Source organism: Panthera pardus, unplaced genomic scaffold (genome assembly GCF_024362965.1).
Source record: "Panthera pardus isolate Hobbes unplaced genomic scaffold, ASM2436296v1 HiC_scaffold_3, whole genome shotgun sequence".
NCBI lineage: Eukaryota > Metazoa > Chordata > Mammalia > Carnivora > Felidae > Panthera > Panthera pardus.
In genome coordinates, this window is record NW_026526876.1 from 54,093,991 (window position 1) to 54,116,880 (window position 22,890).

At 48.7% G+C, this 22,890-nt stretch overlaps 1 protein-coding gene and 1 long non-coding RNA gene across 10 annotated transcripts in view; one reads left to right on the forward strand and one right to left on the reverse strand.

The window, feature by feature from the left end:
• Positions 1–3,163: 3,163 nt before the first annotated feature.
• Positions 3,164–18,233, forward strand: LOC128774300 (uncharacterized). The gene is made up of 2 exons (XR_008418867.1): positions 3,164–3,309; positions 16,992–18,233. It is a non-coding gene; the product is annotated as an uncharacterized LOC128774300 (long non-coding RNA).
• Positions 18,113–22,890, reverse strand: part of RAP1GAP2 (RAP1 GTPase activating protein 2) — a 224,252-nt gene continuing 219,474 nt past the window's right edge. For all 9 annotated transcript variants that reach the window (XR_002075089.2, XM_019429562.2, XM_019429566.2 and 6 more), the window contains one exon: positions 18,113–22,375. The gene's annotated coding sequence lies outside the window, so the exon portion shown is untranslated. The remainder of the gene's footprint in view (positions 22,376–22,890) is intronic.

The following is a 22,890-nucleotide window of genomic DNA, read 5'->3' on the forward strand; positions in this document are numbered from 1 at the left end:
CCTGCCTGCCCCACAGGGAGCTACAGGGAGCTCTTGAGAGAGCAGCATGTTGTTGAGACCATCTGGACAGCTTACGGGACTGCACCCAGTTAAGGCCTCTGTATAAACTTTTAAGATTCTGTCTGGTAGATGTGGAGCTCTGCTGGTCTCACAGCCATCCAAGACAAGCCTCATAATTAAGTTCCTTTGCTTATTAAACCTGCCACCTACCGATCTGGAGCAGTCTACCTCTTTATTTGGTCCCTTCCTGCCATCCCTGCCATAGGGGGGTCAGCTTCAGATTTCACCCGGGGGGCTCCTGAGGGTACAAACTAACACTGGCGAGTCAGCCAGGAGACAAAAGAAAGGGGCCTTGGCAGAGGGGCACCTGTGGGGAAATGCCAGCTTGTGGGCAACCGGCTTGTGGATGGCCGCCTGTGTACAGGGCCGCCCAGAGAAGGCCGGCTGGTCTGGTGCGCCTGTTGGAGGAACTGGGAAGAGTGCATGGCCGCAGAGAAGGGAAGCATGAGGCTGCGTGGAGGGCTGGCCACCCAAGCCTGACCAGACTGATGCTCAAGTTAGAAGGTTGGAAGGAGAGCGGAGGTGAGGGAAGGATGCCTTCTACCTTCAGGGCTGACAGGAAAGGGGCGTAAGCTGGAGACCTCAGCCTTCCTTTTTGCAAAGCTGGGTGGGCACAAGCTGCCTCGGATCAAGGTTCAAGTGCTGTGGACAAGGCCTGAGTAGGACACTAAGGCGTGGAATCTCCTAGAAAGTGAGGAGAGCCAAGAGGAGGATGTTGTGGTGACTGACACTGAAGTGGATGAAACACCCAGCGCTGACTGACTCCCAAAACAAAGGAAACAAAAGCACCGCAATAGCAACCCCGGCCAGCAGGGCAGCCCCCAGTTCAGGAAATGTCCATGATGAGAGAAAATACTCCCGCTGAGCTTATTGATATGGCTACCAAGTTCCACAAGAGGCAGGAGAAAATATCCAGGCATGGTTAGTGCAGCTGTGGGATATGGGGGACGATGCATTTCTCTGGACAGGAGGCAAAGCAACATCACCATACACCCTGCCCTCCGGCAGCATCTGCATGGTGCTCGAGGGATCCAGGGGATATCCTCCCTTATAGTTTGGATTATTCTAGGCTTCGCCCAGTGAGAGGATCCCCCTGGCACGTGGGACCCTGCACATCTATAGTGGCAGGGCACTATAGTGGCAAATTCTTAGGGAGTTGGAAATGAGACAGGCAATCTATGCCCCTGTCTTTGAAAACCCTGATTGGGCCACATTCACTGCAGAAATGAAAACCAAGATACTCCAGTTTGTCCCCGGCACCTGCTAGGGGACACTAATATCCATACTGAACCCAGTCGAGGGACAAGCCATTTGTGATGCTGGGCAATCTTTTGCTGATCTGGGGGAAACTGGCAAATCCCAGAAACTGGTATGGGCTGTGGGAAAGGGAAAGACCCGAGACAGAGAGAGCTCAGAACACCAAAAGGCTATCCCAATCAGCTGTACAGAGTGTGATAAAAGGGGTGCCTGGGTGGCTCAGTTGGTTGAGAGTCTGACTCTTGATATTGGCTCAGGCCATGATCTCATGGTTCATGGGATAGATTCCTGCATCAGACTCTGCTCTGTTAGAGTAGATTCTCTCTCTCCTCTCTCTCTCTTTGCCCCCCTCCCTGCGACTCATGTGCATGCATGTGCTCTCTCTCTCTCTCTCAAAATAAATAAACGTTTAAAAAAAAAAGAGTGTGATAAAAATAACCAAGAAAAAATATGGTTTGATCTCCTTGTTGCCAAGACCCCACCTAGAGAGAGAAACCAGCAACCCAATGTTATGTTGGTTTGACCTATGGAAAATCTTAAAATCTGAACAACAGTTCAGGCCTGCCCTACCTGTTCCTACGATCCCTGATGCCCTACCTGTTCCAACAGAGGCTCCAGGGATACAATCCTATTCAGAGTGGGTGCCTCCCATGCCCCAGATATAAAATACAAGCCAAGACTGCCTCTAGGTGAGGACCATTAGAGGCGATCAGGGGTCTCATGTTGGGTTCACTATTTACTAGTCCCCCAGAAATAAACAAAAGATGACAGTTCGGGCTGATACTGAAGCCAAAGGTACTCTCATACTTGTTAACCCTTAGAAGTTTTGTGGCCCCCTCAGTGTCATCAATGGTTAGGGAGTGCAAATAATTATGGTCAAAACGGTCCATGAGAACCGGTGTCTCTTCAATACCAAAGAATATATTGGGCTTATCCCACAAGGTCAAACTCTACAAACTTACATCAGTGAATTCCACCTCTGGGTTAGAGTAATCAAACCAGTACTAAGCAGAAATGCCAGCTGGAAATTAATAAGTCTACTACCCCTGAGAAAAAGGGTAATCGTCAAACAGTATAGATTGCCTAGGAGCATAAGGAAATAGGAGAAATTCCAAGAGCTGCACCAAATGGGTGTTACATGCTTTGCCCATAGTGCTTTCAGCAGCCTAGTATGACCAATAAAAAAGCCAAAGGCTCATGGCAGATGACCGTGACCTACCAAGAAATGAATGAGATAATGTCACCCATGCATGTGGCTGTGCCCAACATTGCCACTGCCTTAGATACTTTGGCCATGGTCCTAGGAGTGTGCCATGCTGTACTGGACTTAGCAAATGCTTTTTTCCATATATCCCTTGCTACAGAGTCATAAGATCAACTTGCCTTCACCTGAGAAGAGGCAACAATGGATCTTCCAAGTACTTCTCCAAGGCTACCTGCAGAGCCCTCCAATATGCCATGGGATGGCAACATGAGACTTGTCCCTGTTCTCTTTCCCCACAACAGTAAAATGGGTCCATTACATTGATGTTATAATGTTAACATGTGAAGACTCACCTCCGCTGCAGGACCCTCTGCAGATTTGTTGGAACATTTGCAAGGGAAAAGATGAATTCACAAAACATTCAAGGTGCAGATAATGCCATAAAGTTTTGAGGAATTATTTGGTCAGGAAATGTTGTTCCAGAAGCTTTGATTACTAACATACAAGCCTATCCAACCCCTAAGAAGATAAAAGAAACGCAAGCCTTTGTAGGGATTTGGGAGTTTTGGAGGACTTCTATTCCCTACCTGACACAGTGCCTCTATCCCTTTAAAAAAAAAAGGGGGGGGGGGGGAGAAGCCAAGATGGAGGAACAGCGTGGAAGGTCTTTTTGCGTCTCTTCTCCTCGAAATACAACCAGATTAACACTAAACCATCCTGCACATCTAGAAAACTGATTTGAGGATTAACACAACAATTTGCACAATCTGAACCACAGAACTAAGCAGGTACGCGGTGCAGAGAGGTGAACTAGGGGAGAGAAAAGTTGCAGAGGGCAGGGAACTGTTTTTGCTTGCAAAGAGAGTACAGAGATGGGGGGGGGTAGTTCGGGAAAAGCACCCTCCCAAAGCAGCTGGAGAGAAAGTGGGAAAGTGGAAACAGCCACAGGGACTGAACTAAAAAGGGAGAAAGGAGAAAGGAGAGGGTTTAAATTCCATTAAGACTCTATAAACAGGGAAAGCGCAGAGTCTGCCACTCCACAGCTCGATACCTGGCTCTGGTGCTCTGGTGGGAAGGGCGAATCCCCAGGAGCAGAGTGGGGTCCGGGAGGTTCTCGGTCACACGGGGAAAAGCAGTTCCACTGCTGGAAGGACATCTGGTAGAGGCTCTGTGGCCACCCGGTGCCAGCAGACCCCAGAGAACAACCACATTCGCTGGTGCTGGAACAAGGTCATTGGGGGTGAAGGCTGGTGCCAGATGTGTGTTGTGATTTGCCATAATCCCTGAAACGCTGCTGTTACTTGATCGCGTGAACTTTTTCTGGGGCGGGCTAGCGCCCAGTGACAGTCTCTGGGCATCGGCAGCAGCACGGTCCTGCGAATGTTCCTGGGTGCAGCCGGCAGCCGGCCATTGCTCGGTGAGACCCTCTCCCACAGGATCTGAGTGGGTCAAAACCACAGTCCCTCAGAAGTGACGGGTCGGGAAACACAGCCGTATCAGAGATAAAACTCAGGAAGGAGGTGCCTGCCGCCTGGCCGCCTGCGGCCTGCGACAGCTTGGTCGCAGACAGTGTAGAAGCAAGGAGTGGACAGAAGCTGGAGACAAAGGACAAGTGCGCGATTGCTGGTCAGGGAGAGCACAGAGTTCCAATACTAGAGACTGGACACCTGGGTGACGCCATTTTTAACCCTCCTGCACATGCGCATACACACCTATGAGCGCCACAACAATCCACCCCAGTAGGCTAGCAGTGCCATCTAGTGGAGAATGGAGCCATTACACTAAGCCCTACCCAACTGGGCCAACCTTGCTCTACAGGAATACCACAAATCCCTCCACCTGCTTAGTTTTGAACTATAAAGTGCTTCATAGTTTGACTTCTAGGGGAAATCAATGTAATTTCACTGGACAGTGACATGCAGAAGGTTGAACCTGGACCACTTGCTTACACCATACACAAAATAAACTCAAAGTGGATGGAAGACCTAAACATAAGACAGGAAGCCATCAAAATCCTAGAGGAGAAAATAAGCAACAACCTCTTTGACCTTGGCTGCAGCAGCTTCTTACTTGACATGTCTCCAGAGGCAAGGGAAACAAAAGCAAAAAATGAACTATTGGGACCTCATTAAGGTAAAAACTTCTGAACAGCAAAGGAAACAACCAACAAAACTAAAAGGCAACCAACAGAATGGGAGAAGATATTTGCAAACAACGTATCAGATAAAGGGTTAGTATCCAAAATCTATAAAGAACTTATCAAACTCAACAGCCAAAAAAACAAATAATCCAGTGAAGAAATGGGCAAAAGACATAAATAGACAGTTTTCAAAAGAAGACATCCAGATGACTAACAGACACATGAAAAGATGCTCAACATCACTCATCATTGGGGAAATACAAATCAAAACCACAATGAGATACCACCTCACATCTGTCAGAATGGCTAAAATGAACAACTCAAGAAACAACAGATGTTGGCAAGGATGTGGAGAAAGGGCAATACTTTTGCATTGTTGGTGGGAATGCGAACTGGTGCAGCCACTCTGGAAAACAGTATGGAGGTTCCTCAAAAAATTAAAAATAGAACTACCCTATGACCCAGCAATTGAACTACTAGGTATTTATCCAAGGGATACGGGTATGCTGTTTCGAAGGGGCACATGCACCCCAGTGTTTATAGCAGCGCTATCAACAATAGCCAAAGTGTGGAAAGAGCCCAAATGTCCATCGATGGATGAATGGATAAAGAAAATGTGATGTATATATATACAATGGAGGATCACTCGGCAATCAAAACGAATGAAATCTTGCCATTTGCAACTATGTGGATGGAACTAGAAGGTATTATGCTAAGCGAAATTAGTCAGAGAAAGACAAATATCATATGACTTCACTCCTATGAGGAATTTAAGACACAGAACAGATGAACATAAGGGAAGGGAAGCAAAAATAATATAAAAACAGGGAGGGGGACAAAACATAAGAGACTCTTAAATATGAGGAACAAACAGAGGGTTACTGGAGGGGGTGTGGGAGGGGGGATGGGCTAAATGGGGAAGGGGCATTAAGGAATCTACTCCTGAAATCATTGTTGCACTATATGCTAACTAACTTGGATGGAAATTTGAAAATAAATAAATATTTTAAGAAATAAAACAAAATAAAGGAGGGGGGTGGGTAACAGGTGGGCAGAGCAGCAAGCCACCTTTGAGAAGGCAAAAATACTAGTGAAACAGATTAAAGCTCTGGACATCCCTCAAGCAGGGCTATCATTTGAATCAGATGTATCTAGAATGTATGGGTTGGGCACTATAGAAGAGACAACAGGAAGAGAAAATACTTCTAGGATATTGGTCTTGGTTCTGGAAAGAGGCAAAAACCTGATATACCTCCATAAAGCAACAGTTCCTAGCAATGTACACAGTACTCCTCCAGGTAGACTGTCTCATGAAGAAAAAGCATAGCATGTTAAGAGCTTCCCTTTCTATCAAGGGATGGATAGAGAACATTTTCCATTGACCCACTTCTGCCATGGCCCAGACTCCCACTTTGACTAAGTGCCTACGGCATATGCCTACAGACAACAAAGGGGTACCCTGCCCACCGGCCCACTGTCTCTAGAAATGTGGGTGCTACTAGACCCTATAGAACATATAGATCCTCCAAATGCCCCCACCCCTATTCCTGTGGCAGCCCCTGCGGAGGGAATGAGGAAAAATCCTGCTGATGCCTGATAGATCTAGTCATGGCAACTCTCCCACATGGACTGCAATGGCTATTCAGCCCAACACTGACATCATCTGGATGGAAACAGAAATGAACCACAGCAGCCAGTGGGCTGAACTCAGCTATTTAGCTGGGGATCACTGACTGATGAACCCTGGCCGTTAACCCTTCACACCAAAGAGATTAACCCTGTGGCTTAGACAATGAAAAGCAAAGGTGTAGATGATCATAGATAAGTCCTTATGAGGTCAAGAAAGTTTACCTGCAAGAGCCTGAGGTAGTCCTCACTGTCTTCCACGTCCCAGTTCATAGGGCAATCAGGAAACTGATGCCCTAGCTTGGGTAAAAGCCCTAGCAACTAACTCTTCAGTAGATACAACACAGTGGGCAAATAGAAAGAGAGGCCACCATAACACCCAGATTGAATGGAATATTACCAAGGATGCCAGATTGCCCTTAAAATACAGTGGCTTGGTTAATGCAGTAATAAATCCTGTATGTCCTCAACAACACTCAAGGCACCTGCCAAAGGAGTCTGGGACCATCCATCGGAGTCCCCAGATGGTGAAGGATTGGCAAACTGGTTATGTTTGTCCCCTCCGTCTGAGTGAGGATTCTAAATATGCCTTGGTTCATGTGGACACTATGTCTGGCCTCATCCAAGTATGCCTCTATGGCTGTGAAAACCAGGTGTCCACCAACAGGGGATTATAGAAGCTGAGCACCATGTGCAGATGCCCTCAATGATCAGGGATCATGTTTCAAAGGTCATGATATCTAAGAGTGGACAAAAGATAATGACATTAAGTAGAAGCCGCACCTCCCCTGTAACCTGCAAGCCACAGGACTGATCAGAAAAAAAGAGACATTAAAGCAGCAGATTAAATTACTAACAAGTAAAAACACCTGGCCAAGCAGACTAAGGTACTATCCCAGGCTTCAATACATTTCATTTTTTGTAATGTTTTTTATTTAGTTTTGAAAGAGAGAGAGAATGAGAAGGGGAGGGGCAGAGAGAGGAGACACAGAATCTGTAACAGGCTCCAGACTCTGAACTGTCAGGGCCCAAAGCGGCGAGATCATGACCTGAGCCAAAGTCAGATGCTTAAAGGCTTTAATACATTTAAATGATCAATCAGTAGGGCCTATTACCCAATATGCCAAACTAGAAACCCCTGACAAGGCATCCAGTACTGTAAAGGTACAAAAGTTGAGAGAGACAGCCATTGCCCTGAGTCCCACCGTGGATCAATGTGCTATGATGCTGAGAACATCAAGCCCCATCAGGCCTGGCGAAGGCATTGTGTACTGGGATTCTCAATAAGACATCCCAGGGAACTACTCAGTCTCTAATGGGATCCTATTATCCTTCTGTGAGCCAGACCTGTTGAAACACACTATACCCGGAACAGAACATGCACCACTGAAGGAGGGGAGAAGGTGAGGGTCCTGATCTGGCATATCCCACCCCCAGTCCTGCCTGCTGCCTTCCCCAGCCAACATGCATGGCATGCACAACCAGGTCAAATTTCTAAAGCTACAGCTACATTAACATCTAATGATCAGGTTGCAAGTGTAATTCTTACAGAAGGGGGAGACTTTCCCATATGAGTTCCTATTAAATAACTGTCTTGTCAGCCTTAGACATCTGCTGCCCCTATGGTGCCCAGTCATGACACAGACTCCTAATATAAATACCTCTCCACAGTGGGCCCACTTGTATGCCCAACAAAAGATTTAAGCTAACCTTGGGTATATGAGCAGATGCCCCTTTCTAGCTCATCAGGATTATCACCACTCTGAGGAGTAGATTAAAAAGTTCTCAAGGCTCCTGGGTGGCTCAGTCAGTTAAGCGTCCAACTTCCGCTCAGGTCATGATCTCACCATTCGTGAGTTCGAGCCCTGCATCGGGCTCGGGGCAGACAGCTCAGAGCCTGGAGCCTGCTTCGGATTCTGTGTCTCCCTCTCTCTCTGCCCCTTCCCTGCACATGCTTGCTCACTCTCTCTCTTTCTCTCTGTCTCAAAAATAAACATTTTTTAAAAAGTCCTAAAGCAGTATATTAAAAAAGAACAAGCTAGGACTGGCATTCTTAATTCATCTGATATTACCAATACTACTCTAGAAAACTGGTCTCTGGCACACACTATCAGTAACACTGGACACAGGTATTCTTTTTCTGTCAATCAAACTACACAGGCAGCCCATCAAACTGATGACCAAAAGGGTCCTAAAAAATACCATCTGAGCCACGGGTGACTATGGACAGACCTGGGATATATTCACATGGTTCACCCTGGGTGATGGACATTTGAGCACTGGATTGCCAGGCACCCCTATGTTGGGAACAGAAAAATCACTGTGAACACAACCAACCCAGCTGTACCAGAAATGTGGGATGGAAGTCACTGGAACTATGCAGTCATTCTGTCACACTAAAGGATAGCAGCTAGTTTGACACTGACAGGTCACAACACCCACTTATTGGGAAGCCCTGAATGGAATCCAGTGGTTATGTAGCACAGACATTTGGCCGTGGCTTCCAACTGGGTGATTGGGCCACTGCACCCTGGCTTTTCCCTGGGCACAAAGGAAAATCCACCCCATAGTAATAGCAATTGCCAACCTCCTCCTCCTGACAGATGGGCATGTTATGTTTTCCACTGGTATGCTCATCTGGCCACCATTTTCCTTCCATTGGCCTGGAAGCCACTGTAGCACACAAAGAAGCACTTACTAAGTCCACCTAGCAAGCCTTAAATGATAGCCAATAAGGAAAAAGCCTGCCCTTACTGAACACTAAAATATCTCTAATGAGAAAAGCCGGGGGCATCTGGGTGGTTCATTCGGTTAAGCGTCCAGCTCTTGATCTCCACTCAGGTCATGATCTCACAGTTCCTGGGATCAAGCCCCATTTTGGGCTCTGTGCTGACAGTGTGGAACCTGCTTGGGATTCTCTCTCTCTCTCTCTCTCTTTCTCTTTCTCTTTCTCTCTCAAAATAAATAAACTTAAAAAAGAAAAAGAAAAAGAAACAAGTTGTCCTCCAGGATCACCTGAACATTATCACTGCCTCTCAAGGAGGCATCTATGCCATTATCTAAACAGAATGCTTGTGTTTATACCTGATAAGTCTGCTCATTACCATCTTTATTAAATCACATAAAGAAACAAATAAATATCCTGAGTTATCTGACCTCCAACCTAGAGGACTTGATAAATCAATGATTCAGATCATTGGGCTCTTAATTTTGAAAATTATTACTTATTTTGGAAATCGTGGTTTTAATCTGCTTTTTCTTGCATGTGCCTAAACTGTTGCTGTGGCATCTGCCTCCAGTGCGGCCAGATAGTCACCAAACAAGCCACCTCTATGCCAGTAAAACCTTGCTGACTGCTCAGGGAACATTGCAAAAGAGCAGTACATATAGAATTATAAGAGCCAGTCATAAGAGGTGAAACACTGGAGAAGGTCATCGAGAGGATACGGATGCCATTTGACCCATGAGCTGGACCCAGGCAATTGAGGCTCTTCCCTGCCCTCCCTGTCGCTGAAATATGCATTCTGCCTGCCTTCCTGCCCTAAAAGCTGCCTCAAGGACACAGACTTGAGATAGTAATGTGCTGTTGAGTCATCTGGGTGACTGGATGTGCCATCTGGTAGACATGACTGAACCCAGTTAGGGCGTCTATATAAACTTTTAAGGTTCTGACAGGTGGGTGTAAAGATCTGCTCACTTTGCAGCTGACTAAGCCAACCGTCATAAAAGCAAGTTCCCTTGCTTATTAAAACTGCCACTTACCAATCTGGAGGGGTCTGTCTCTTTTTCAGTCTGCCCTTGCCCACCCCCCCCACCCCCATGTACAGGGACCAATTTCAGATTTCACCCAGGAAACTGTAACCCAAGGTTACAAATCAACAAGTTGCAAGAAGAGGTTGTTGCCAGGAGAAGCCACGGGCCACTAGGCGCTGCAGGTGGTCATGCACTGCAGGAGCTGGACACGGGGGAAGCTGTGTGCAGTGCAGGAATCTGGGTGCAGGAAGTGCTGCTCAGGCTGCAGACGCCAGACCTGAAACCCACGCAAGCACCTGTGCTACAACAGGTTGCCAAGGGAGCCTTGAGAGCTTGCCAAGCAAGCACTAGAGAACCAGAAGCAAAACCCCTTTCCTCCTACAGTGTCTCTCTGGCACCCTCTGCTGACAAAGTTTAGCATTGTGCCAGCTGGCAAAGGAAACCTTTAAAGGACCCAGATCCATTTCACAGTCTAGGCAGTGAAGGGAAACCTTGGTGCTGAGACCAGCCCAGCTGGTCTTCAGGGAGAGAATAAAGCTAAACAAAAAGTCATTACAAATCTGTAAGGAAAAGACCTACAATCCTAGAAAGGAAAAAAAAAATACAGAGACGCACAGAGAAAAGCAGAAAGCAAAAGGCGAGAGACAGACAAGAGGTCTGATGACCTTGGCTGTTCTTCCCATGGCCCCGCTACATCCCTGTCCTTTGATGGTAGGAGACTGCTCTTTCTCTTTCTAATGAACGCCTCCTTTTTTGTCAGCTTACACTTGCTTGGGCTGGCTTCCAGCCCTGCGACAAAGTCCTCCTAGTCAATAAGAAGTCACTGAATTAAAATCTCAGTTACTAATTTTATCATTTCCAAGTCCTTGGAAGAGGTTACAGTTGTTTGTACCTGCTGTAATTTTGTCCCATCGGGTTTGGGGAAGCACTCTTCCTTGGCCAAAAATTTCTGTAATTAAAAAAAGTTGAAATCCTTTCCCATTCTATTCACTGCTGCACTCTGAGTGGTACAGCTGGATTTCATCTGGGCCTCGTTGTCCATTTTCCCTGGACTTTTCCTCAGATTCTTTATACTGTTAAGTTCTTGTAAAACCTGCCAATTGATATTTTAGAGCAAGACTATAAAGACTTCCTTGTTAGTCTTTACTTTTTTTTAGGTGGGGGGGAGGGGCAGGGAGAGAGGGAGAGAGAGAATCCCAAGCAGGCTCTGCGCTGTCAGCACAGAGCCCGATGCAGGGCTCGACCCCACAAACCATGAGATCATGACCTGAGTGGAAAACAAGAGTCGGACGCTTAACCAACTGCGCCACCCAGACACCTCTAATTTTTTTTAAGTCCTGTCATACAGGGGATAAGTAAGATCCATCTGAAGCAATAATTCGGACAAGATTTCTACCATCTTTCTCAGAAAGCGTCTGCACAATGCCGTAACACATTCTCACTTTTTCCTGCCTAATCATTTGTATGACGCTTTGATGTGGGGCCATTTATGCTGCAGCTTGTTTTATTGGTTCTTATACATGGGCTGCTTCACGTTAGTCTTCCACTTGACTGAGTCAGCTTGTCAGCCCCATTCTTCCCCCAGTGTAGTTACCAGGTTATTTTGCCTTTAACCTCCTCGGTGGTAGGGAACATTCCACCCATGGGTGTTTTCTTCAGCTCCTTCAACAGCTCTGTTTTGTTCCCAGGTTGCTGGTAGGTGGTTTCCATTCTCTCGTGTCACATCTCTCATCTGATCATTTGTTTGGGTTTGGAGAAAGGTACTCTAGCTGTGTTTTAATGTGTGATTTTAACTGAACTTTCAATTTTCTCAGCATCTGATTTTTCTTTTCACCAAATTCCTTCTGTCTCAGGCACAATGCTCATCTCTTCTCCCGGTGTTTCTCATTACAGGACACTCTTGTCATTCACATGGTCATAATCCATTTCCATTCTTAAAGTACTACTTACAAGCTTCATGGTTCATTTATGTCCCTCTATTCTGTTCTGACTGAGGATCCCTTTTCATTGTCTGAGAAAGATCCTGTGTCTTGTTGGGACAGACCTTCCTTCCACATTTGTGAGAATGATAATGATAATCCCCTTAGTTGAAGGACAGGCATCACTCAACCCCCCCCCCCCCACACACACACACACACACCCTCACTGTTCCCCGCCTCTTTCTCACTGGGCCTGAGACCACTGTAATAGGAGAGAGATGTATACAGAGACTATAGACTGGATCAGTGGTTCCCCAAGTGAAAGATTACATCAGAATTCTCCTGTGCTTGGGGCGCCTGGGTGGCTCAGTCGGTTGGGTGTCCAACTTCAGCTCAGGTCACGATCTCGCGGTCCATGAGTTCGAGCCCCGCGTCGGGCTCTGGGCTGATGGCTCAGAGCCTGGAGCCTGCTTCCGATTCTGTGTCTCCCTCCCTCTCTGCCCCTCCCCCATTCATGCTCTGTCTCTCTCTGTCTCAAAAATAAATAAAACGTTAAAAAAAATTAAAAAAAAAAAGAATTCTCCTGTGCTTGTTAAAAATGCAGATTCCTGGGTCCTGCCCAACCCAGTTAGTCTAATCTCTGGAATGGAGCTTACAATCTGCATCTTAACAATCTCTGCAGGTGATTTTTCTGTACCCTTAAAGTTGAACAGATATGAGCAGTATCCTGTTCTGAGAGTGGAAGGGGCTGGTCTGAAGTTAGGGATGACTTTCCACCAAGTTACTCCAGACCCGGATGCTTCCAGCAGGTGTTATCTGTGCCTGCAGAAAGAAAGATCAAAAGTCCCCTTCCAAGGACCCCTGCCCTTAGGCATCATAACCATGTTTCAGAGTTCATCTCCGGAACTTAACCCTGGTTCCCATAAATAGTGTCCACTGTTGGGGAACAAAAATTCCTGTCCTCTTCAAAGGTCCTTCTAGCTGGACTAAGAATCAAACCGACGTGAGACACATTAACAGGACAAAATCAAATTTAATACCACACATGACGGGAATCCACACATGCATGGAAACTCCAAAGATGATCAGGCAAAATGAGGTATATGTGTCATCCTGAACTAAGGATAAGGGGTAGGCGTCTGGGACTTCAGAGGGAAGGAATGAACGATCTTCACAGGTGTGATAAGATGAGGAGCTGATGTTTGGTAATTAGATGTTTGCCCTGCTGTAGAGATGGGTCCCTCAGATAAAAGTGCTAATAACCCTTATTCTGGGAAAGACCCCCAATTTAGAAGCTTCTATGTAGTTAAGGGAGGGACAAAAGTTTCTCTTGAGCCCGTAGGGTCTTGATTGCCTTGAGCTCAGAATAATCTTCATGCCAATGCAGCCCATCTTGGGGCAGCCTGCCCTCAGCCCCTCCTCCACCATGGGAATACAGGTACAACGTTGAAAGTTTGAGGGCAGATGTTTGAGTGGGCCATAGCCATGGCCTACCAAGTTCACATTTCAAATTCAAAGACCCACTGGAGTCACTGGAGCCAGCCAAGGGACCCCACCAGCCTTGCAGAAAGGCACCATGTCATCAGAACTAGCAATGAAACCAACAACCCACCTCATTCCCTACGAAATATAAGAGGACTGGCTCCATGAAGGAGGGAGAGCATTTGACTTGTCCATCTGTATCCCTCCAACACTGAGGGGCCTCCAACCACAGCCCCCAGTGGTCATGGTAAGGCGATTGTCAACATTGCCAAGACCACCTATCACTGTCTGGGTCTGGAGAAAGGAGAAGGTGGACACAGATTGAAGAGATACAGTGTTATAGTGGATATGACCCCGAGCAGCAGACACTGCTACCTGCTGGCATCACAGGGATAAGGGAACATCTCGAGAGTTGAGCGGACACCAAGTTGGTAGTGGGGCTTGAAGCTCTTATATCATTAACTGAAGGCGCAAGGTAGATGTCTTGGAGCAGGCGCTGAAGAAGGGGAGAAATGGATCCAGCCTCTGCCCCGTTTCCCACGGCAGGGCACTTGTGACAAAACAGCAGCATTTGCAAGCCTCCTGAGCAAAGGAACCAATGGAAGGTTGGTAGTAGAGAGGCAGAGAAAACCAAGAGAGGGGGTTCACCCTCCCTCTCCACTAATATGGGCCTACCCACAAATGAGGGGTAAACTGTAGCCAAGCAAAATAGGGACATGTGCATACGGCAGGTCTCCACCTACAGAGGCGTAACTGACTGATGGCTCCAAAAGTGCAACATTCTGAAATCTCTCTCTGTTCCATGGCTCACACTAAGGCCAGGTTTCTGACAGGCCACTGCCACCTGTGACTGGATACAACAAGGATAGCAATTTGGGGCTCATTCTTATATGTGGGACTCCCCTGGTGGGTGACCTTGGCCAGAGGGCTCTCAGTGGCCTTACTGAACTTCTCTTAGGACTGGACTGACGCCAAAGATGCCTCCACCCCACCTCGCTCCCTCCCATCCCTCCTCCCCTCGGGTCAGACCACACTGAAGTCTGATGGCTCTTCCAGTCTTCTCCAGTGCTCTGTGTTTCCTCTCACAGGGCTTTCCCCTGATACATTGTTTCTTCCTGTCCTGGTGTCTGCTTTGCCGAGTGCCCATGCTAACACCATGAGTTAGCTCTTCCAGGAGCAGTCCCAAAATAAGAGGTCTCTCCCCCACCCCAGCACTGGTGTCAAAGAGCAGAGGCAGGGGCATGCATGTGGGACAGATAAGCCACCTGTCAAAGAAGAACTGCACCAGAGTTCAACAGGCAAGGATGGCTTTATCCAAGACTATTGCAATAGGGGAGAGAGATTGAACTCCACTTCAAACAGGGACATGTGGGGATTTCTAGCCAATGGGCAGGGGGAAAGAATTGGATGGAAAATTACTAAGAAGAACTTTGTTAGGTAGCAAGGATCAGGCGACAGCAACATGATTGGATATCAAGAGCGGCGGTGGGGGGGGGGGGGGCGGGGGGTTCTCAATAAACCAATTTAACAGGATTCTTTGCTAAAACTGAGCTGGGCAGGCCTAGAACAGGCCAAGGATGGCATCTCATTGAAAAGAGGGCTCAGAGGAGCCACACCCTGAGCCAACACCCCTGGCCCACCCAGCCAGTCTATTCTGGAGGGCTGGTATGGGAGGGGGCTTTGGAGTGAATGTGAGTCGAAGTTTCAAACAAACAGGACTGAGTCTGAACCGAAATGAAACAGTTTGCATAACTGATAGCTGCTGCAGAGTTACAGAACTGGACTGTGATGGTTACCGGAGCCAGCTCTTTGCCCCGGAGAAGAAAGAAGGGCTGGTCAGAGCACAGCTGGTGGCACCACTGGACACCGCAGGCACTCAAAAAGGGAGATTGAGGGGCGCCTGGGTGGCCCGGGCAGTTAAGCATCTGACTCTCGATTTCGGCTCAGGTCATGATCTCACAGTTTATGAGTTCAAGTCCTGCATGGGGCTCTGAGCTGACAGCACAGAGCCTGCTTAGGAGTCTGTCTCTCCCTCTCTCTGCTCCTCGCCCTCTCTCTTAAATAAATTAAAAAAGAAAGAGAGAGACAGAGAGAGATTGAAGGAAAACCTGAGTGTGGCCTGAGCAGGCGCCTCAGAAAAGCCTTTCCCCGTGCGGCAGGAAGAATAATGGCCCTCAAGATGTTCAGGGGCTGCTATGAGCTGCCGGACACTGAGGTGGGGAGAACAGGTTTCTGGAGGCCTAAGAATGAGCCTTCACCTGGAGGTGCGCCCCATCTAGTGGAGGGAACACGTAAACACAGAACCCAGATGAAAGGTGAGCTTGCAGGGCCCTAGGAGGATCCGAAGGTTTGGAGGGACGGTAACTGGCCCACCTGAATGTTGTGCCCCCTACAGCACTTTCCCACACAGGCACAAGATGTTCAACCTCCACAAAGGCTCTGGGGAATCAGGGATCCCCCACCTTCCAAGAAGAAGGCTTGAACCCAGGAAGCAGCCAAATCCTGCGGTGGAGACGGCAATGGGGTGTCTGTGTGAAAGATGTGTCTTCACCTGCAGCCATAGGGTCTCCACAGAAGCTAAACTCTGAGACCCAGGGCTCGGATGAGGCGCCACACGGCAAGGGCATGACGACAGCAGCCCGGGAAGCGGCAGATGCGGATTCCAGGACAGCAGATGCGGACTCCAAGCTGGGCAGGGACACCAGAGAGCTGGAACATACTCTCCCGGGTGCATCCCTGTGCGTCTAGAACCCCACAGTCCAAAACTTGCCTTCAGGTTGACGTCAGCACATCCATTAAATCTGCATCAAATTTAGATTCCAAACTGAAATTTGATTCTGATTCTTTAAGTGAAACGGGGATAATAATAATATGCCTGCCTGAACGGGTTGCCTGGATGTCTAAATGAGATCATACAGTCCATTCTGCTGCTGACACTTGTTTTGCAAATGGAAATTTGGTCCAATGCAATTGATAGATATATCATGGGGAAAATTCGAGTGTAACACAAACTTCACATTTGATTACACAACTCGTCCATGAGAAATACTAGGTGAACCGAGAAAACCACGCCCAGCTGAATCAAGCTGCATGGGAACGCACAAATCACTCAGCACCCACCTCACAGCTGCCAGCTACCCTGGCGAACCATGTGTTGGGAGCCACACCCAGACACATCTGGTGTTCCCACTGTCGGTCCAACTGCAGAAAACTCATTCCGCCTCTCCACAATAACCCACACGCGGCGGTCCTTCCAGTGCCTGACTCCACAAACTACTTCAGGTCTGTTTCAAAGTAAAAAGCTGTATTTATTGTAGTATTGATTTCTTAATCATTTAACATATGTAAAACTTTGCTACCATTTTCATCAACCTCCTTTTTATGTATCACTGACAGTGTTTGTTGTGTCCCTAGCCCCATTTTCCATAAGCCTTGTGCTTGCATAGTTTTTGCTTAGCCTTGTGATTTTTATTTTTTTAATGTTTATTTTTTTTTAAGGACCTCTCCAATCATCTTTTTTTTTTTTTTTTTAATGTTTATTTTTGAAGAGATGGAGCACAAGCTGGGAAGGAGCAGAGAGAGGGAGACAGAATCTGAAGCAGGCTCCAGGCCCAACACAGGGCTCAAACCCGTGAACTGCGAGATCACAACCTGGGCCAAAGTCGGACACTTAATCAACCTGAGCCACCCAGGTGCCCCCGCATTGTGATTTTTAGGAACTAGCAGTCATGTTATAGGACTGAGTGCACACGTAAAACACTCAGCTCACGAGCTCACGGTAAGCCTCCAGTGAGTCATCTACTGCTATTATAATAACAATTATTGAACCTCGTGCTTGAATAACACTTGCCATTTTTTTCAAGGTTCTTTCCCCATTATGAATTGACTTCATCCTCATGCTTTGCTTGTGGGTTATTTTTCTGATTATACACAAAAGAAAATGCAAACGCAGAGAAGTCACTTGCCCAAGATCACACAACCAAGTCCCAGCAGATAAAAGGCCTGTTCCCTGCCTTCAAATTTCTTAAGATACAAAAGATACAGATATTACTTCTAAACCTATATCCAAGCACTGAGAGCAAAACGTACATAAGAGCATGGCCCTTTGGGAGTCAAAGGTGGAGAGGAGAGAGGGCATTTAATCATAAAGGAATCCTTGAAGAGGTAAATTGGGACTGTAGAAAAATAGTGAGCAGAAGGAAGAAAACTGCAGCATGGAGACAAATCAGTGGATAGCAGGGGTCTCAAACTCAGATGCCTACAGGGGCCAAGCAAACAACAGGGATGAATGGAACGTTCCGGGTGTAAACAATAGAGAATGGTGGGGACTGCAGGGCCTCAGGTCTCACCAAAGGGGTAGCCACTAAGGAGTGCTGACCAATTTTGTGGCACTCCTAGGAAGATCCAACAACTGGTTTTTATGAGAAGCAGAAAATTTACATTTTATATGAAATTTCTAGGTTGGGTTTTTTGTTTTTTCATTTTAATTGCGGTCTAAACATCAACTGTTTTCTAAACATTGGCAACGAATTCAAGTATTTTAAAAACACGTTTCAGGCCAAACTAATACATCTACAGGCCAGATGTGCCCCGCGGGCTGCCAGTATTCAAGCTCTGATGAATGACGATGCTCAGGGCTCGGGGCCCCAAGCAAAGAAGTCTGAACAATGATGGACACAAAATATGTTATTTATTGTCAATTTCTGCAAAGACACATTTAAGCAACAAAATATACATTTGTCAACCTTTTAGAATTTGTTTTATACATTAACAAATACAATGTGCTACCATAGCAATAAATTAAATGTACATTATTTACATTACATAGGCAGTCGGGGTCTACGAATCACCTCCTCAAGAAGAGGAAAGAAAGAAAAGTCATCATCACATGGATCATCATTTCCAAGCTACACTTCTGAGGTTCTATCACACAAAGGAATCTCTTCACACTAGAACACCAGCAATCCCCGGGCTGGAGCGTAGAAGGGGAACGCCCATGACAGGGGAGAGTTGGCATACATGCTAAGGAGTGGGAAGGAGGAACTGACCGTTCCAAGTGGAAATATCACAAAATCAAAGATGATGGCATTTAAATTCCAGTCTTTCAGACAAACACCCTCTCTCCAGGGCTGGTAAGGCACAGGACAGAGCCACTGCCCCAAGAGCCTCTCACTAGGCAGGGCTCCACTGTCCTTGGCCCTAGTGCGGGTGGTCTCCTTCCTCCCAAAGGGGTAGATGGGCCAGCTGAAAGGAAGGAGATGTGGGGTTGGGGTGGGCAAGGGGCTAGTGGTAAAAACAGATATCAGGGCTTATAGAATGTTCCTTCGCAGCCTTGGCAAACTCCACTGACCCACCCTCACTTTTGAGAAAGGGAGCTAGAGATCTGGGGAGAAGCCGTGGGGTCCCAAGCATGGCTGTATGGCTGGGTCCCTGCCAGCCACCTACTTGACCCCTGACTATCCCCCACGACGACCTGTCTCTGTTGACTCAGAATCAAATGAAGAAGGTAGTGTTTGCATTGGCACTTTAAACAGCCAGGGTAAGAAGTGACGGTGGCTCTCATCCCACCTCGTCACATGAGCCTACATTTTTATTAACCACCTTTGTTTAAGGGTCGGGGAGAATAGGAGAGTTTTCTTCTACCATTTTCCTTAACTTAAGGGGGGAAACTGAGCGTTAATTAACTCCATCTCTGCCCTGGCCCCCACCCCTACAGGGTAGTTGAAGAATGGACATTACCTGGAAAAGTCCACTAAAATCTCTTGCCCTCCAGGTTTTCTCTGCTCAAGCTGCATCCAAAACCCCAGGGCCCTCACTGAAAAACTGAGAGACTATCCCTCCTGATGAAAAGAACAGAGACTGAGGCCCCACCCTGACTGCTGACAGCTCCCAACCAGTGCCCAGGCATCAGCAAGGCTCCTCCAAAACTCAGGGCCCCGGCAAATGCAGCCACTTGTTGAAGGGACCACGTAGGTGGAGCAGACGAAAGGGCCCTGGGTCGTGGGTTCTAATCCCAGCTTTGCCACTCGCTGGTTGTGTGATCTCCACCGAGTTACTTCCCCACGGGGGCTGAGGTTTCTCGGCTGGATGATGATCTGGATGGATTAGATGTCAAAAGGGACCCAGAAGGCTGGGACACGGAGATGATGCCAACGAGGCTGAACCACAGAATGTTTTTCATTCATTTTTCACTCATTCATCATTTTCCATTCATTAGAAACTCTAGCTAAGATCTTCTCTCTCACGCTCTTTCTGCCTCTGCTTTTAAGCATCAACTGAGCGGAGGCAAATGGATACCCTACAGAGCCTGACAAATATCATTTCTCCCATGAGTCAGGCAGTTCCCAGAAGCAGAGAGGTGTCCAGGAAACACCTCTCCTGTGTCCAGATCACAAGCAGAGCACCTCGAATACCAGCACGAGCACCGTCAGAATTAGTCTGGTCACAGGGACCAATGAGACTTGAGCAAATCTTTGAGCCCCAAGACTGGGCGCAGCAATGAAAGAAGTTTTGGGCCAAGCAGATGCAGGAGAATATGGGGGAAGGAGCCTCCAGGAACCCGCGCTGCCTGCCCCACGGTCTACAGGGGTGAGGTTAAGACTGTCCACTCCCCGCTCTCCTCCTCCCCCTCAGCCCTAGGACCTCAGCGGGGCTGGTCATGTATACTCTAGAAGCCATAGGATGGGCTTTCTAGAGAAGGTAAGACAGGACCCAGAGGAAGGACATTTTGGATCCAGTCCAACGTACCCCTAGTAACATAAGAAGGCAGAGAACCACTTCTCAGGCCTGCTTCGTAGGGAGCACACCTATGCCTCTGTTTCTCTGGACACGCCCCACCTTCCTGGCCACCGGCTCAGAGGCAGGGGCAAAGCCCTCCCAGGCAGTGGGGGCTGTGGGAGCAGCAGCCAGAGCAGTGGAGGAAGGAGGGTATGAGGTTCCCAAGTAGGACAGGGTGGGGACAACCTGGAAACTCCAAAGGACCCCCAGACCACAACACAACACAGCATAACCACCAAGCAGCTGTAAATACCAGCTATCCAGAGAAGCAAACCAGAACCTGGAATCGTTTTTTTTTTTAAAAATGCAGCTTGACCTTCCAAGATCCTTCAGAAACTCAGCCAACAAAATGCTGCCAGAATCCGCAGACCTCGTGCCAGCAGCGGGTGCCGCTACAGTGACTTTTAATAAAAGCTACACAGACATTTGTTGACCTTCTCACTAGAAGAAATTTCACCGGACTAGTATTTTAAATAAACACGTTTCCCAGAGTGTGAGGGGAGAGGCCCGCCCAGCTTGCAAACAGGACCCGACAACGTCCACATGAGTGAGAGACGAAGGGTCAAGGTCTTGCTCTGATGGCAAAAGCAACAGGGGAATTGTCGCATCGGTCAAAAACAAGTAGAACATTGACTTGGGGCCGCTTTGACTTGGGAATAGGCCCAGATCCCACCGCAAAGAAAACATCTGGTAGAAATCCTTGTCGTCTCCTCATTGAAGTAGGAAGCCAGCCTGAGTCGCCCTGGCTGTCCTGTGTCCCAACGTGCACTTGAAGCCGTAGCACCTCCGAGGCTCTGCTCCTCAGACTCCATGTTTTACTCGTTTTACTTCACACCCGCCTTAACCCCCAGCAGGGCCAGTCAGCAGAACGACCTTTCACACCGCACACGGGGAAGGGCAAGAAGCACGAATATGGGGCCGCTCCTGAGAGTGGGCTGGCTCTGCCCGAGCGGGCAGGGGGCAGGCAGCATCTGAAGTGCACCCCCCGGGGGCCCAGGTGGTACAAATCTCACCAACGGGACCACTGCCTGCAGAGTCGTGACTGAAGAAGATTGGGGGACCAAGCGCCAACATGGCCAGAGGGCACAGCAGCTGGGAAGAGCCCCCAAGGTAGCCCTGGGCCCCCCACAGATGCCAGGAGGACAAGCTGCAGAAGGACGTCGCCCCTTCCCTCACACCTACATTCTGTGCCCACACCCGGGCCTGGCCAAGCCTAACAGCTCGTGCCCCATGTGGCCTCCCCGGCTCTGCCCCAGGCGGTGGGCTGAAGTAACTCTTCCACGAGCCTCTACAGCCAGCAGAGACCCAGCCCAGCACGCGGCCCCAAGGTCCCCCACAGCCGAGGCCCCAGAGCGCGACTTGCCAGCTTGCTCTCCCCGAATTCCTTCCCTCTCTGGGCTGCCCGCCCCTTCTTGGGGAAAACACCTGCCCCGAGCGGAGACGTAGGCACGGGGCTTCTCCCACAGCAACGGCCACCGGGCTGCCGCTGAGGAAGAACACGGCGCCACCTCACACACGCCCAGCTCAGTCTCGGTCAGCTGACGGCAGCAGGGACAGAGGCGGCGCCGGGCCTGAGGTCAGCAAGTGGGCAAGGAAGAAGTTTCTAGCACAGAAGCACACGGTTGTGGGGGCAACACAGCTGGTTTCGATCAGGACACCTTGGAGGGCTGCTACAAATCTCTGTTCCCGGGAAAGTGGTCCCTCCGCCACAACTACGTGTATTCACCGCACCTGTCACATCCAGTGCTGCCCCTCTCCGGGTGCGGCTTCCCACCGGTGGCCTCCGCCCCCCACCTCACCACCCTCTTTGCCTCTCCTGTCTGTGACCAAGTCCCTAGGACCCACATTCCCTCCCTTGCCCGACTCTTTCCTCTACGGACAAAACAAGATGACGAAGGACCCAGACACACATCACATGGGGCAGTCAGGTGCAGGGGGAGCCTGGAGGAGCTCCGGAGCCCGGAGAAGGGGAAGTGCTTGCAGGGTGCCTCAGCAAGGGGACAGGCAGGACGGTGGCCGGATCGGGACACTGGGACAGATAACTGGTCTGGTGGGAAGGTGGCCGGTGGAGCAGCAGGACTGTGACGGTCAGAGTAGTGGATGGCACCCCCAAACTGCTGGAACAGGAGCCTTCTCCAAGACAGAATCGGGGCTTCCCTGGAGGACAGAAGGAGGGAGATGGTGACCAAACGGTGGGTAAGGAAGAGGAGAGCGTGCGCCCAAGGCTATAGCCCACTGATGTGCTTGTGACAGGATGGGCCAAACACAAGGGGACCGAAGGTTACGCAGCCTGAAAAGTTGGGCATAAACACGGACTTGATGAACAGAGGCATCAGATGTACATGACAGGGGGTAAAGGTGAGCATTAGAATTCCCACGGTCCCTTCTGCCTTTTCATAGATCAGGTTTATATAAAGTGAGAGGAGCTGTGCCCCCACTCCGCCTTGGTTCCAACTGTGACTCACACCCCCTGTCCCCGGGAGCCCCATGGCAGGAAAAGGAATGGGCATTCAAATGGGTCTCCAGTAACTTTACCAGCAGGAGGTCAGGCCTCAGTGTTGTCAAACTGGACCCATGCCCCGCTCTGCTGAAAACCACACAGCTGGAACGGAAGTCCTCCCCGGGGTCATCCAGTACAGTGTTTAGGGGGCTAGGGCACCTCTGAACATGAT